Raw genomic sequence first — 17,123 nt, 5'->3', positions numbered from 1 at the left:
TTTATTACCTAACACACTTGCATCTGTCTTGCTTTGTTTCCTCTCTGGAGAGTGAGCTCCTTGAGTTAAGACTAAGTGTTCCCTTTTGTTACCCAGGTCCTAGGATAGTGCTCGGCTCAGCAGTAGGTGCCAAATTAGTGTAGAATGAAGAAATAACTATCACAAGTAAACAAAGAGGACCATTAAGTAATTTGTAACATTGGTTCATAATTTGGAAACAAATTACTTTCTCCCTTGATTTGTTTGACAGACCACAGTACAATATAAAATTTGATCTGTTGTTTTCCTCTTTGTTGCATCTCCTCTGGATGAATGACTATAGTTAGAGCTGCACCAACACCACTACCAACATTACCATTCATTTCGGGCAAAATAATACTACTGTCTTATACAGGGTAGTGATGCAGAGCCTACATTTTGGAGACAGACCAGCTGGGTTCAAATTCTGGCTCCTTTATAAATCTGAAAGCCACTTAATCTTATATTTCCCTGGGTGTGAAGAGAAGGGAATCATAACTATCTCTCAGGAGTATGACAAAGTTTTAAATGAGATTATATGTAAAGCACTCAGTGCACTGCCTTGCTCTGGGTAAATTTTCAAGAAATTATAGCCATTTTTAGAGTAGTAGGGTGCTAAAAGACTGTCAAGTTGAGACAAGTCATCTAAATAATCTGTATCCCCTCAACCTCTCAAAGAAAATATATCACCAAAGAGAAACCTATGTCTCTCTTAGTGAGAAGGAAAAATGAAAACTAACGGTATTTTCCAAGTAACTGAGATTCTCTTTACTATTTTGAGACAGTATGTATAGGTCACTTTCATTTTTTTTTAATGGGAGGGGGGCCAAGCTGGGATGGAGAAGTAAGGACTCAGGTAATAATCTAAAATTTTAGAGGCAGAGAAATTCATCTTTTAAACTCCTAGTCTCCTATTGTCGAGTCGTTCAGGAGAAAGGTTGCCAGAGCAAGATATCTGTGTTTAGAGCACTCATCACTACATTCTATGAGATGACAGCCATATAGCTCACCAGTTTCACAATACATCTCACATTTTTCAGCCTATGGATCCTTCCAGCCTGTATGAATAACACTGGCAGAGTCCGGTATTCAGTCTTTGAGCTAAAATGAAGCCTCTAATCAATTCTTTTTGGAAAGAAGATCTGTAGATTTTCTGGTAATCTCTAGAAACTTACAGAAAGTGTGCTAAGTGGCTGTGAGCCAAATAACAAAGCATTACTAATATAGCAAAATTAGAAAGGCGAGAATTAGTGGAGGTGAGAGATGATTTAAGAACTTAACATGGCAGAAATACTGTGAAGAAAATCCATACCATGGTAACTCTGTAGAGTGATGTCAGGAAAGGGGAGGGCTATTCATTTGTTTGCATGTCCAACAATAAAGTGAGGCTCTCACTCAGGTGGGTCTTTGGGATCAAATCGAGGGAAGGCTTAATTGAAGATGTGACACCAAATCACAGACTCAAGACCAGGATTAATGCCCACTGTATATTAATTTATCTTTATTCCTAGAGTAGCAATCTATTCCCCTGCACCAGCCCTTAAAGGTGACCTATCCAGTTCCCTGTATTTAAGGGAATCTTTTGTGAGTCACTGGGGCTCATAGTTAGAAAATGAAACTTTGAAGTGCTTATAAAATGCTAGGTAATTAATAGTTATAAAAATTTATATATTTCTATATAATGTTAAAGTAAACCATACCTCCATTCTGCAAACTCAATTGTCTATAACCTAACCATGGAGCTGAAGAGGTTTAAATACTATAGGTATCCTTCTAAGTCAGAGTTGTGTGGATAATGAATACATTCAGGGAGGGAGAGACGGAGAAAGGGAGGGAGGGAGGGATGGAGGGAGGAAGGAAGGAGGGAGGGAGGGAGGGAGGGAGGGAGGGAGGGAGGAGGGAAGGAAGGAAGGAAGGAAGGAAGGAAGGAAGGAAGGAAGGAAGGAAGGAAGGAAGGATTGTTATAGTTTAAATGACAATATCTCCTCTAAAATTCCTGTAGAAATTTAATCACCAATGGAACAGCATTAAGAGATGTGGCCTTTGGGAGGTGATTAAGTCATAAGGGCTCTTACATCACGAATGGAACTAACACCTTTATAAAAGGGCTCAACGTTTAAAGGAACACCTTCCTGCACCTCTGTCCATTTCTCCATGTGAGGATACAACGTCCATCCTCACATGGACATTGCCTCAGAGGCATGATAACAGAGGTGGACCTAGCTTAGATGGATGAAAAACAGAATATCTGCACCTGGTCACACCTGGGCACTGCAGTGGGTGTATTCCTATGGCTCCCACTCCGTCTTTAAAAGGGCCTCAGCTGGATACAGCCCAACTGAGGAGAAATTCAAAAGGAGTCAACACCACAGCCACTGACAATCACAAATATCCCAAAGGAAGAAATGTAGCAGTATTTCCGGGGCATCCTATCCTGAGACCAAGACTGAAAGAATTAGAGATAGTTAGGTTCAGTTGCTTTTTTTCCTCTCTGGAATATCAGTATAATCTTTTTATATTTGTAAAAGATTTTCTGTATTCAGTTTGGTAAATGTGGGTGGGTAGAAAAAAATGTGGGTAAGTTACATAAGCAATGTTCTCTAAAGTGACTCTTCTCAAAGGTTATGATCATAAGGAAGGATCTGAGATGAAATCGTTCTTGTGAAAGCTAACCTGGCAGGAGTTTTTCCAGTAGTGGGCATTTAAGTCACCTGGGAAAGAGGGCTAAAGACATTCTCCCACCTGGCTTCCAGTGATTCTGGCACAGTCCAGGTCAATCTGTCTCTGGCTCAACCTTCATTTTCCCATGTTCTTCCATCAGTGGATCTCTATGTTATACTTCCACAAATTAAAATCATTTGGTGTGATTTTTCAAAACAACTACTGCCAGAGCCTTATACTCAGCGATTCTGTCTCAAATGGTTGGGGTCAGGCTCTTGGGTTTCAATATGTTAAAGGTCCCCAGGTAATTGTAGCAGCACTTCCTTAACACCTAGTGCAATGTCATGCTCATGGTAGGTTCTCATTAAACGCCAGCTAACCCTGGTTAACAGTGTGCTGTGAATCAAATCAGGGCCATTGCTTTTAAGTCTGTGCCATTTGGAATATATGCTATTTGTATCTCTGAGCATTTTAACAGAACTTCAAGCCATTTACAGCTGCTCATATTGAGAATTTTGCAGTTTTTCACAGCTCAGTTTTATAGACTTCTATGAGTCATGTTACATTCAGTAAACTTGCCTCAACAAGCTAAAAGAAAAATGCCAAAAATTAGCACTCCCACTGTTCAGGAGAGTGTATTCTGTCTTTCTATAACTGCCTCAATTCCAGCACTTAGCAGGAAGACATTTAAATCTTTATTGTATTCCTATCTATCAGAAAAATAGAAGAATTTACAAGTTTGACACTAAACAACCACAGACGGAAGATTTGAAGTAAGATCACACATTTTATACTGAAGTCTAATGTAGTGATCAACAAATGCAGACTGACACTTAGGACAAAATCCATCTGACTTCCCCTGTGGCTTTGGGGAGAATGTAACATATTCATTAAAGAATGTCCTACAGAATTTTCAAATGTCAAAATACAATATAATTATATTGAGAAAATCCTTTAAATTTAGTAATGGAAATTTCATAATACTGCTGAGAGAGAAAATTGCTAGTTGATAATTATGCCTCTTTCTCCACAGGTATCACTCATTACAGAAACTAGAATAACATCATGATAATAAGAGTGCTAAACAAGAAAGCAGGAAAAACATGTACACGTATCAGATGACCTACATTATAAACAAAAAATACTTTGTTCTCTATTGCCATGATTTTTGTTTGTATATAAATCTATTTACATACATTTTGTATATATTTGTATACAAATCTATTTATATACAAACAGTATAAGAAAGGCAGAAAGGCTTCTGATTTAAACTTTATTTACTGATGAAAATATATTTTAGAAAGCTTCTCAATAATACCCAGCAGCAGCCCCATTCGGGTTTGCTTCGTTTGTTACGGGAAATCCAAGTTCAGGCTCCTGGCCAGGCACTGATAGTTGAACTCACCACATACCACAGTCTGAACTTTTCTTCTCTTCCTCCAAAATCCTCTTGCTATGCTCACTACAATTTCTGTTTTAAAACAAGAGAACTTTCCTATATCTTTTATGACCTCTTAAAATTCTGTCCTCACTTCCCAGCCTGAAGAATCACTTGGGAATCATTTTAAGACTCTTTTTCAATGCCCGAGCCCTAGCCAAGACCAATTAAATCACAATTTCTAGATATTTGTCATAGACATCAGTGGTTTTGAAACTCCCCAGGTGATTCCAATGTACAGACCATTTTGAGAACCAGTTGTCTATTGGTTCTTTAATATGTTAGTTATTTGCTAGTACTTTCAAAATCCTTCCTTTTGACAGGTGCCTGACAAAACTACAATCCTTGATCAACACTAGCCCTCTAGGGAAAAAGGCACACAACCAAGAGGCTGGATCAGTTTGTACTCCTGATTACAAATATCTAACAAACATGTAATATTACCTGGACAGCCTACTATAGTTCTCTAGTATTTTCACTCCTGGAGATGTCTATCTCATAACTTCTATTCTTTTTTCAAACATCTCTTATTCCTTCCTCCTTTTGCTCTCAAATGATAACCTCACTGAGAATATAAAAGTTATCAAACATGAACTTTTTCATCTTCACAAAACCCCACTTACAACCAACCTGCACCTGTATTCATTTTTGTCCTTTTTCTGGGGAGAAGGAGGACTTGTGTATAAACATTTACCTTTCCACTTGTGCTTTGGAACTACAGTTCTCCTTTAGGCAGCCCCTTTCCCTTCTATATTGATCTTGCTCTCACCACGGAATCATCCCCTTTGAATAGGCCTTTTCTGAACACAAACATGTTCTTATATTTCATAAGAAAACAAACCTCTCTTGATCCCCATCCCACTCGAACTGCTATCTTATTTATCTGCTGCCTTCATGAGACAAACACCTCAAAAGAGCTGTTTGCAAAAGCATTACTTGACTTTCACTTTTAAACTCACTCCATTCTGGCTCTCACGCTCATCATCCCCTCAGAATCATTCTTGTCTAGTCACCACTGGCAACTTATTTGTCCTCATTTCATTCAGCTGCTTAACATCATTCAACATGGCCATCTTCTCTTTTTTCAGATACTATATTTTGGTTTTCAAGGTGTTGAAATCTCAGGATATGTCTTCTTTTTTCCCTATCATTCCTTCTCAGTCTGCTTTTATGCCTTCTCTTTGTTGACATATCAGTGTTCCTCTGGGATCCTGGACTTTCTTTTCTTCCTGGTTCATGGTTCTCAATCCCAGGAGCTGACCTCATTAGTATCATGGCTCTAGCAAAATTCATATGTTGAGAAATACCAATTTTATTTAACCAGTTCTCTGAGTTCAAACTGTTTGCCACTTCATTTGAGTATTTCAAAGAAACACGAAGATAATATACCTAATACTAAACTCCTCACCTTCACTTCTAACCTGACTCTAGCCTTATTTATCTCATACACAGTGGTACCAACAGGTAATGGCTGCTTAAGCCAAAAACCTGAAGTCATTATTTGATTCCTCTCTTTGTCTTATGGCCAAAGACTATTACTAAGGTTTCTTGATTAAGTCTACCTCCAAAATATAACTTGACTCTTTTTGCCTCTTTCTATCTCCACTGCTATCATTGTCACTCTTTTGACTACTTCAACAACCTCCTGAGTGGTATCCCTGCATTCACTCTTGCCCTGGTCAATCCTTAAAAAGCAACAAAGGTTATCTTTGCCAAACAGATTGCACCTTCATATGACTCTCTTTAAAATGCATTTTAAGTTATAATGCAACATCCACTTCTTTACCAAGACTTATAATGACCTTTATGATCTAACTCCTGTCTGCCTTTCCTATTTCTTGAGTACAAAGTTACAATGACACTAGTCTCCTTTCATTTCCTTGAATTCCCTAAGCATTTTCCCACCTCTGGGCTTTTGAACATTCTGCAACCTCTCTTTAGAGAGTGTTTTTCTGTGATCTTTACAAAGTATGTTTCAAATATTTAAAGATCTAGCTTATAGCCATCTTTGGATTCTCAATTTTTTTTTTTTGAGATGGAGTCTCGCTCTGGCACCCAGGCTGGAGTGCAGTGGCACGATCTGGTCTCACTGCAACCTCTGCCCCCCAGGTTCAAGTGATTCTATTGCCTCAGCCTCCCAAGTAGCTGAGGCTACAGGTGCATGCCAACATGCACGGCTAATTTTTGTATTTTTAGTAGAGATAGGGTTTTATCATGCTGGCCAGGCTGGTCACCAACTTCTGACATCAAGTGATCCACTGGCCTCAGCCTCCCAAAATTGCATTCTCAATTTTAACAATGTTTTTGTTTTCTTTGTGTCACTTATCATTTGCAGTTTTTTTTTCACCATTTCTCTCTGTTGCCCTTAACAGAAATTAAGCTTCCTGAGGAAACAGGCTGTATTTATCCTGATCACTTTGCATGTCAAGCATTTAGTAGAGTAACTGAAACAATTCCTAGTACGGAATGTGTACTTAGTAACTATCTGAGTTAATGAATGAGTGAATGAAAGCAAGCATTCCAAAAGTTCCCAAATGCTTTAAGGACTGTTCTTAAAAGATTGACTTAAGGGAGGAAAAAGACTTAAAAAATATTGTGTGTATCTGTGTTAGACACGAACGTGTGTGTGTGTGTGTGTGTGTGTGTATGCATGTGAGTATACGTGAAGACATATACGAGTATGTATGTGTGTGTATATATATACATATAAATGGAGAGATAACATGTATACACAGATTGTGAGCTATCTAGGAGAAACTATTGACTATTAAAATGCCATAAACATTCCAGCTACCACCCCCTAAAATATGAATTGACATTTTAAAGATCTAAAAAAATACCGAAGTAATTGCATGTGACCAATATTAGAAAAGAGCTATACTTAACATGTTACTTCAATTCACTAGTGACACAACTGTTTTATGGAACATTTATATTTAAATGATAAAAATTTAATTTTTCCCAAATGTCCAAATTACATTTGAAAACTAATTTTTTAATGTTTTGAGTATAGTTATTACTAACATTAGTACTAATAAGGGTAAACAATAGGGGAATTAAAAAAACTAATTTAAATGTAGGACATTAGGAATTAAATTTTACTTTGGTTTCAATGCTAAGATAAAAAATGTTATAGGACATGTAAACTGTGAAATATGCCATTTAAAAATATTTCTCTTATAGCAGTAATACATAGCAATATGTAAAGGCCAACTGATATTTTTTGACCTTGTTGTTCTGCCATTTACATGATATGGTATTCCACCAGTGAGTAGGAGAAGATGTGGTAAGGGGACAGAGATGTTCAGGCCCTTGCCATTTAAGAGCATGACCTGTGAGTTGCACATACAGCACTACCATTAACATCCTGCTGGCCGTAACTGCTGGTCACATGACCTCAGCAGGCTTCCAAAGAACCCGGGGAATGTGCTTGTTATTCTGGCCATCCATGTACCCAGTTAAAATTTGGAGGAAAAGTGTTAATGGAGAAAACTAGCAGTCATGACCACAGCTATGAGAGAGCAGATAGAGTATCTATTACACAAATACAACACATTAGTAAACACTTAACTGAAAAACTGTTTCAAACATTGAATTCTAATAAAGAAAATAATTGCCACTTTTCTTTGCTTACTTATTTTATTTTATTTTATTTTATTTTATTTTTTTAATTTCAAGACTTTTGCTCTTGTTGCCCAGGCCAGAGGGTAATGGTGTGGTCTTGGCTCACTGCAACCTCCACCTCCCAGGTTCAAGACATTCTCTGCCTCAGCCTCCCGAGTAGCTCGGATTACAGGTGCCTGCCACTACACCTGGCTAATTTTGTGTGTTTTTAGAAGAGATGGGATTTAACTTGCCAAGCTGGTCTCAAACTCCTGACCTCAGGTAATCCACCCGCCTCAGCCTCCCAAAGTGCTGGGATTACAGGTGTGAGCCACCACGCCTGGCCTGCTTACTTATTTTTATAAAGCCAAAGATAATATTAATTTTCAGACTAAAATATATGAGTCACTAGGTGTTTCTTTTACAGTGATAACTTCTAATTAACCTAAGAAACAGAATATTAAATCAGAAAAAAAATTCTTAAAAGCATGCAGTTGACATAATTTACATAAATCTATGGGATTAAGAATGTGTACCATTTGTTCAAAGTATCCTGATTGCCAACACAGATTCAGAACTCATCACTGATCTACTGGCTCTCAGAATATGATTGTTGTACTAAAATTACAGATGTTTCCCATAAGAGTGAACAAGATGTTATGAATCTCCAAGCATGAAAGATATTCCCACATCTTAAGAGGGAGAAGATGAAGGTTGATAGATTTCACACAAAGCAAACTTGCATAAAGTTACCACATGTGTTTTCAAAAAGTGCATGATCTTTATGATTTAACGCCTGCCTACTTTTTACTTCCTGTGTATCAGGAAATGAAATTGGAGACTGGTGTAATTGTAACTTAGTACTCAAGAACTAGAGATATCTGGGTGGAAAGGTAGGCAGTAGTTGGATCATAAAGGATGCCTTAGGCCTTCATAAAGGGGTGGGCGTTGCATTATAAGTTCATTGATCATGTGTATATAGTATGTCTTTAAAAGTCTGAATTGGAACACCACTCATTCTTAATTCTCTTTATTCAGTTAGAAGAAAAGAAGGTATAGGTTTCTAAAGAGCCTAAAAAACCATAAACATATCTGTAAATGTGTTCCCATACATGCTGGAAAGTAGAAGAATAACTCCATTTTTATTTTCTACCAAGTGTCCTGTATAAAAAATAATGATAACATGATTGCTTTTAATGGTAGGAATTAGGCTTTTAAAGTCAATACAGTATACACTCAGGATCTAAAGTCTTCTTTAACAGGAAAAGCAACGTATTACTCTGAAACAAACAAAAAAAATGGAGGGAAAAAGGAGTTAAATTCAAGGTGGAAGGACAGGAAAAGAGACAGAACTCCAGGAGTGTGACTTCCTACATCATTTCCCATAGCGTTATCTGCACACACAGCTCCTCATATACCTTTTTACTTATTTCCTCCTTTTACTACTTTTCTCCGTTGAAGAGGGAAGAGATTAGACATGGAAATAATGAGTTTGATTTGAATGAATTAAGGAATGAATGAGCAAACAAATAAACCAATGGGTTCAGTTGATTCCAGATTTATTCTGATATTTCAACTTATGTGTTAACATCTGATGTCATGGGGAATACGTTTTATGATGACAACACAGGTTTTCAGTTATCTGGAGCACTGAGCTACATTACAGAAGTGAAGTGTTGCTGGTTTTGTTGATTTAAGTCTGCTAGTTCAGTATTCTTTTAAATGAGAAATGTGAATCATTTGTTTCGAGGTATACCCGGAGAGTTATATAAAAAGCATTAAATTTCAAATAGAGTGAAGCTATACTCATTTAAAAAGTGCTCTTCTATAACACTACAATCCCCAGGAGGAAGAAGAAAATGACAACTGATGAAAGTAAAGCTTCTGTTTAAAGAATAATTTTTACTTTAGTTCAAAGGTATTCTGAACAAGTGGAATATTAACATGACAGTACTAAAAGTGATTCAGGTCACCCTACATTTGAATCTTTACCTATACGTTATGAAACTAAAGAAGAAGTCAAACCAGAGTGGAAAACAAAACAACTTTTTTTAAAACAAAACTGGCAGTAAGCTATTGATAAAAAAAGATTCCAGTACCCATAAAGAAATCTAAACGTTATTTTTTAAAAAATTCTTAAAGTTATCAGATAAGAGACTTGATTACTTGAGAATTGACATGGTTAGGCTTTGTGTCCCCACCCAAATCTCATCTTGAATTGTAATTCCCATAATCCCCACGTCAAGGGAGAGACCAGGTGGAGGTAACAGAATCATGGGGGCAGTTTCCCCCATGCTGTTCTTGTGATAGTGAGTTCTCACAAGATCTGATGGTTTTATAAGGGGCTCTTCCACCTTTGCTTGGCACTTCTCCTTCCTGCAGCCTTGTGAAGATGCCTTGCTTCCCCTTCACCTTCTGCCTTGATTGTAAGTTTCCTGAGGCCTCCCCAGCTATGCTTAACTGTAACTCAATTAAACCTCTTTCCTTTATAAATTACCCAGTCTCAGGCAGTTCTTTATAGCAGTATGAAAATGGACTAATAAAAGAATGAATAAAATATGTGGATTTAGCCGTCCAGTATAACTTTCTCCTTACTATTGCCCAATGTAGTATAAAGTTACAAAGATCTTTCTGAGAAGCCAGAAAATGTTTCACAAAATACCATTTGTGTCTCAATGATGGCAAGATTTTTAAGCAGGTTATTTTTTAAGTTCACATTTAAAAAGCCATTAGACATTATTTCATTTTCAAATTTATGATTAATTTTTAAATTGCGTTTAGTTAGCAGATTCTTAAAATTACATTCTACCTTGTCTGTCAATATTTAAATCAGCAAGATATGTTCTTAATTCTTATATTTTAATTTATCAAGATATTTTAAAATGTCTGTACATGTTTATATATTTAAAATGAATTAAATATTTGGTTTCTTCTCTTGTTTTTTATAATTCTATGTAGCATTTAATAAGAAAATCCTTTAATACCCTTATTTTCATATTATATGGAATTAATATTGCAGTATCAGGGTTGGTGTTTTTTTCCCTAGTGTGATCACTGGACACAGTAGTAATAATTTGCCTGCCTAAACTAGCATGTTCATAGCAACATTCCTGAGGTCATGTGATAAGGCCATATGCCTCTAATCCCTCTGCCTCAGCTGACTGAATTAGGAAAGGATAGCATTTCCATGATAACCAAATAAGCACCAGAAAGCTGAGTAAAATACATTCAATGAGGTCATCCTATGGATAAAGTTGATGTTTTTTATTTTATATTTATTTTTGAACATGAAACATACTTAGCCAATGATTGTTTAAAAAAAAAAAACATAATGCCACATAACCATTGATACTAGTTCTAACTGAAGAGTTAACAATATTTTAAAGTGATTTAAAGTGATTGAAACTCATCTTTTCATTAAACTTGCCAATCAGAATGGCATGTAAATTGTTTTCTTTAGGCCCCAGTTTTTTTCATTTATTTGAAGTTCAATAATCTTAGCTGGCTGTAATCTCAAATTATCAGTCAATTGCTTCAAGCCTACTCTTACTTAGACTTTTACTGATCTCATACATAACTTTCTTGTGGCTTTCTATTCCAAGTTGGTTTGGCTAAAGCATATCATATTTTTACCAACAATCTCCAAAACAAGTTTGCTACATATTTACACAGCATTTTCTGCTTACCCGTATCACTGAACCTGGTACATACATTACTATAAAGGTTTGTCTATTACTTGCCTGTATTCCCTTTTGGGTTTTAAGGCCTTGAGGGCAAGAACTATTTTTCATCTCTGAATACATACCACTTAGTAACACCTGGTATATCATAGATACATATAAATGTCTTAAGCATAAAGAAATTTTATAACATTTTAGAATGCATTATGAATATATTAAATTTATAGTTTAAATTAATATACACCTCAAATACAGTAACTTTTCAGATTGAATTTGCCCTAAGTCAATTTGCCTTCTCTCTCTCTCTCTGTGTGTGTGTGTGTATGTGTGCAGAAATTCTGTACACAGGTACCATAAAAACAGTAAATTTCATCTGATGCTCTATCTGATGCATATATACACGCAGAATTATATACACACAAAGGAAACAGTCAATTCATAATAAATGTTAACTGATCAATATGATATTGGCTTATCCCAAAAATAAAAACAAATTGAGGCAACCCTCAGACTTCCTCATATATGAAAGCTAAGGCTGTTTCAACAGCATCATTCAGTAGACATCATTATGACTAAAAAACTCAGAAGGTAAATTGGTGAGACTTAATGCAGAAATGGCTTAATTTATTACATAACATAAATTAGGAAAAGAACATTGATTTTTAACAAATCACTACATTAACTGATATTTTAAAGTAGAAATGAAATAAATAATCTTATTTTAAACAACATACTATCAGACAACATTCTAAAAAACACAATTAAATGGAATTAGGACATCAGCATTCAGGTACCATATAGTTAATGGAATAACTGATAATATTAAAAAATAGTAACAGTCAATTTAAATAATAGTTAATTATAAGCTATATGCCTGCAAATACTCTGTGTTTTATATAACTATAAAAGTATTAAGTCATTTCACCCTCAAAACAATCTTATGAAGTAGGCACCCACTTTATCACTGAGCCGATGAAGGCATAGTTGATGCATCTTACCCAGATCACACAGCTAAAAAGGGAAAGGCATAGATTCCAATCCAATAGTATTCTTAATCACTATGCTGTACCTTTTCTCTAAAAAGTATTCATAAACCATATATTTGTGGCTAACTAATCTAGATACTGATCTAAGAGTAATTTTCATTACAATTTTCTCAAATTGGAAATCAGAAGAAAAAGGCAACTGACCAGCTGCCAAAATTTTCTGGTTGTGCAAATTGAGGCATGTCCCTATATGTCTCTGAGTTGAAGTTTTAGCAAAACGGACTTAGAATGTCTACGTTGCATACCTTATTACTCTTAACTTTTGGCCTCAGGTTTCTTTTGAACAAATATCTGGTATAAAAAATAAAAAGGAAATGGAATGTTCACTTAGATAATAGATATGAAGTGTTTTAGAAAGTATAGAATGATGCCGGGCGCAGTGGCTCACGCCTGTAAGCCCAGCACTTTGGGAGTCCGAGGCAGGCGAATCACGAGGTCAGGAGATCGAGATCATCTTGGCTAACACAGTGAAACGCCGTCTCTACTAAAAAATACAAAAAATTAGCTGGGCGTGGTGGTGGGCGCCTGTAGTCCCAACTACTTGGGAGGCTGAGGCAGGAGAACGGCAGGAACCCGGGAGGCGGAGCTTGCAGTGAGCAGAGATTGCATCACTGCATTCCAGTCTGGGCAACAGAGTGAGACTCCATCTCAAAAAAAAAAAAAAAAAGTGTAGAATGCTATGTCGATGTTACTTACAAAAATCATTTAGTCATTGCTGATCTCCCTTCTATATTCAATTATTTCATGAGTATACGATAAAATAAAAAATACAAATCTATTCATAAAACCATTCACGATAACCTAGCAAATCAAAAATGCATAGTAAATATTTCACAGCTATAACGAGTGAAATAATTTTTTTGAAATTCAAAATTAGAATACATAAGACAAAAACAAAACAAAACAAATCAGCCAAACTGGTATTCTGAAAAAAATCTACATTAATCTTCATGATTTTTGATAAACAGAACATATATCTGAATGCCTGAGAAATAAATTTACGTAAACATGTTTTTATAAAAATATGTGCTATACAAATGTATAGTTGTTTTATTTCTTTTGACTCACTGTTTCTCTCTTGGAGGAAAATAAAAAATAAAATTCCAGAAAATTAACAAGTTTAGAAATGCCTAAAAGATAAGTAAACAATCAAGTTGCTTCTTAGTTTTGAAAAAATTTCTTAAATTGCTCTTTTTAAATATTAATTTCTATATGCCATGAGAAAATATCACCTTGCTTATAACTAAAACTGGTTATTGCAGCTAATGAACTAATGCTAAAACACTATTACAAGGCAATACTCCATATACACACACATACACATGCACACACACACATATATATATATACTATATATGTATACATATACACACACACATATATATACTATATATGTATACATATACACACACACACACACACACATACATATGCAGAGTCATGTGATGGAGGATAATGTTTCAATCAACAGTGGATCATATATATCGTGTGTGTGTGTGTTTGCGTTATATTTTTAAGAAAATTTTAAGAGCCTTGTGATGTGCTAGATACGGTGCTAATTCCCAGATATATAAAATTGTAAACAAAACACAAATAACAACTGTTTTCACTAGGTATTAAATTCACTTTAAAAGTCATGTATTTAATAGTTTTCCAAGTATAATTTTCTTAAATACCATGAAAGGTAAGGAGAAACTGTATAAACATGTATTTTAGGGAAAATTAAACTAGTTCGAGGCTTTAGGGAAGACTCCCTCAGGAAAAGACACTTGAAAATAAAGGATTTGGTCAGGTATGGCAGGGAGTGTTCGAGTGGGATGATTCCAGGCAGGGGTAGAGTGCAGAGTGGAAGAAGGCTGGTTCCTTCATTCGATGAATGGAAAGGCAGCTACCATAGCTGCAGCAGGGTGATCAGGGTGGAGACCCGGAGACCCATGAGAGAGCTTTCTGAGGCTCAGAGGTCAGCTGGAGAGCATAAGGGTCACAGAATGCCTTTTTTATTTATTTATTTATTTTTTGAGACGGAGTCTTGCTGTCACCCAGGCTAGAGTGCAGTGGCACAATCTCCGCTCACTGCAAGCTCCGCCTCCCGGGTTCACACCATTCTCCTGCCTCAGCCTCCCAAGTAGCTGGGACTACAGGCGCCGCCACCACACCCAGCTAATTTTTTTGTATTTTTAGTAGAGACGGGGTTTCACCGTGTTAGCCAGGATGGTCTTGATCTCCCGACCTCGTGATCCACCCGCCTCGGCCTCCCAAAGTGCTGGGATTAAAGGCATGAGCCACAGTGCCCAGCCACAGAAGGCCTTTTAAGCAGGACAGTGACCATGATCAGAAAGGGAAAAATAATATTTAAAATCGTGACAGCTCATGAGGATATATTAAATTTCATAAAACAACACCAGTAATTGGAAATTATTCATCCATTAGAAGATTATTGATTTCAAAGTTAGTGGACAAACACTGTATTTAGGTAAGATACAAAGAAAAAAAATTTAAGTTGCTATATTGTAGTTTAAAATATTAGAAGGTATTTGCTTCAAGGACAAAAGATTAAAAGATTATACCAAAGTATAATCTCAAAATCATATTTGATGTAATAAATTGGTCAATTTACAAACATAGAAAGATAGATGGTAGAAATAGCTATAATTGTTTATTTTGTTACTATTGAAAGTTCCATGAGAAGAGTGTCTAAAACTGAACAGATGCTCAGCCTGCCCTCAGTTGAATAGATACAGTTAAAGTGATATTAATATAAATATTTCTGAAATTTTATAAAGTTTCTGTAGATTCATCAGTGTCCTAGCTCTCCAGAACATGCTTTATCCCAGGTAAGACACTACCCCAAAATCAAGAAAATAGGTCACATTATAAAATATCATTAGCCTTTCTTCATTGACAAGTTATCAATTTTACATTAGCCATGACCATTAAGTCTCTATCATGTGCTATTAGCTCGGTTTTACTGTGATGCTTGCTTGGAGGCTCTGCTGTGCACCACAGGCCAGATCTGATATCTTCAACAAAGGACAGCATCAGGAAAAGGAATCTATTAGGTACTTCCTGATAAATTCTAGACTCTGGTAGAGGCATCTGAGTTGACGTCACTTACATAGCTTCCAGACTACAGCAAAAGACTCAGTCAGGATTTCTATATTTTCCTATGTCGCAGGCTACAAGGATTAATGACATAAGACTGCGTGCATGAATTAGGTGTCCATTTTATTTTGGTCCTTTGAAAAATTGTTTTAGTCTACAGATACATAAGGATTTCCTTCTGTAGATTATAGTAATTTTGTACTTTTGTAAGTGAAATAAAGCATTTAAAATATCTCACTAGGTCCTCAGTTTCCTTACTTTACATGGTGACATGGTTATTTGCATAGGTTCATACAGTCTACTTATTCATCAGGATATAGTTAAACAAATTGGTTGTATAACTAAGGCCTTACGGAGATGCCCATATTGGAGAATGATGCATCTTGAGTCAGGTGGAACCATTGCTTTTAAGGAACTAAGGCTGACTTTATTTATGGAACCAATCATTGCAAAGTCAATCCAGGGAACTTGACCTGATACCTGGCTGACGCGATGCAGTCTTACAAGTCAGGAAGGTCATATCCTGGAAGGCTAGGGATGCCAACAAATTTCAGTGACCCTGAGAATAGAGGATACACCCAAAGGTACAGGTAGTATAGGTGAAATCTGTGTATGCTTTCTTGGGGTTGGCTTCCTAACCTCCAGTTAGTAAACAATAAAGGCTTTTAAAAGTTCAATCTGAGATTTCTTACAAAAATTTCCAAGTAGAAGTGAATAATTCAAAGATCCAGGGCTTTTTTAAAATCAGAGATAGGGTCTTGCTTTGTCACCCCAGCTGGAGTGCAGTGGCATGATTATAGTTTACTACAACCTCAAACTCCTGGGCTCAAACAATCCCTCTGCCTCAGCCTCCTGATTAGCTAGGGTACAGGCACGTACAACCACACCCAGCATTTTTTTTTTCTCTTTTGGTAGAGATGGGGCTTTTCCATATTGTCCAGGTTGGTCACTAACTCTTCGCCTCAAGCCATCCTCCTCCCTCAGCCTCCCAAAGGAATCGGATTAAAGGTGTGAGGCACCACCCACCCTGAGTCTTTTATTGTAGAAAAATAAATCAGCCTTTTGTATATATTCCCAGTCTTTGTGTCTTTCTCTAGTCTAAAAGCTGTAAAAATTTCCTAAAACTCGAATGTTTCAATGTCTGCTGTTTACCAAATAGAAGAGTCAATTTTTATATTTTATTTCAAGAGCTTTCAGACAAAAATGACCTTCCAGTATTCATATTTTTCTATTTTAAAAAATAAATTTCTTTTTGTCCATCACAATATCTCTGAACCTAAGTTTACACATTTATAACACAAATATACTGGTATAAAATTATCTCAAAGAAGACCAATAATACTAGCTTGCTATGTTATAATATGATAATTATATCTTAGATTTAATGTGCAAATACTATAACAATAAAATTAACTCATAATGATTAAATTCAGAATCATAATTCTGGATGTTAAAAACAGGTAAGCCCACTTGACAGCAATATTCAATTAAATATCAGCTTTTAGACTATACTTTTGTATCATATATTAATATAACAATAACCTTATAGTGATTTAATTTTATTTTTGCAGTTTA

The 17,123-nt window shown here is 36.0% G+C and overlaps 1 protein-coding gene across 1 annotated transcript in view; it reads right to left on the bottom strand.

Annotated features, from left to right (window-relative positions):
• GBE1 (1,4-alpha-glucan branching enzyme 1) overlaps positions 1 to 17,123 on the bottom strand; it is a 277,012-nt gene that overhangs the window by 76,662 nt on the left and 183,227 nt on the right. The window lies entirely within an intron of this gene.

The sequence above is a fragment of the Nomascus leucogenys genome, chromosome 21 (genome assembly GCF_006542625.1).
Source record: "Nomascus leucogenys isolate Asia chromosome 21, Asia_NLE_v1, whole genome shotgun sequence".
Taxonomy (NCBI): Eukaryota; Metazoa; Chordata; class Mammalia; order Primates; family Hylobatidae; genus Nomascus; species Nomascus leucogenys.
Note: the sequence above shows the minus strand (reverse complement) of the source record. Positions and strands in the feature narration are given on the sequence as shown.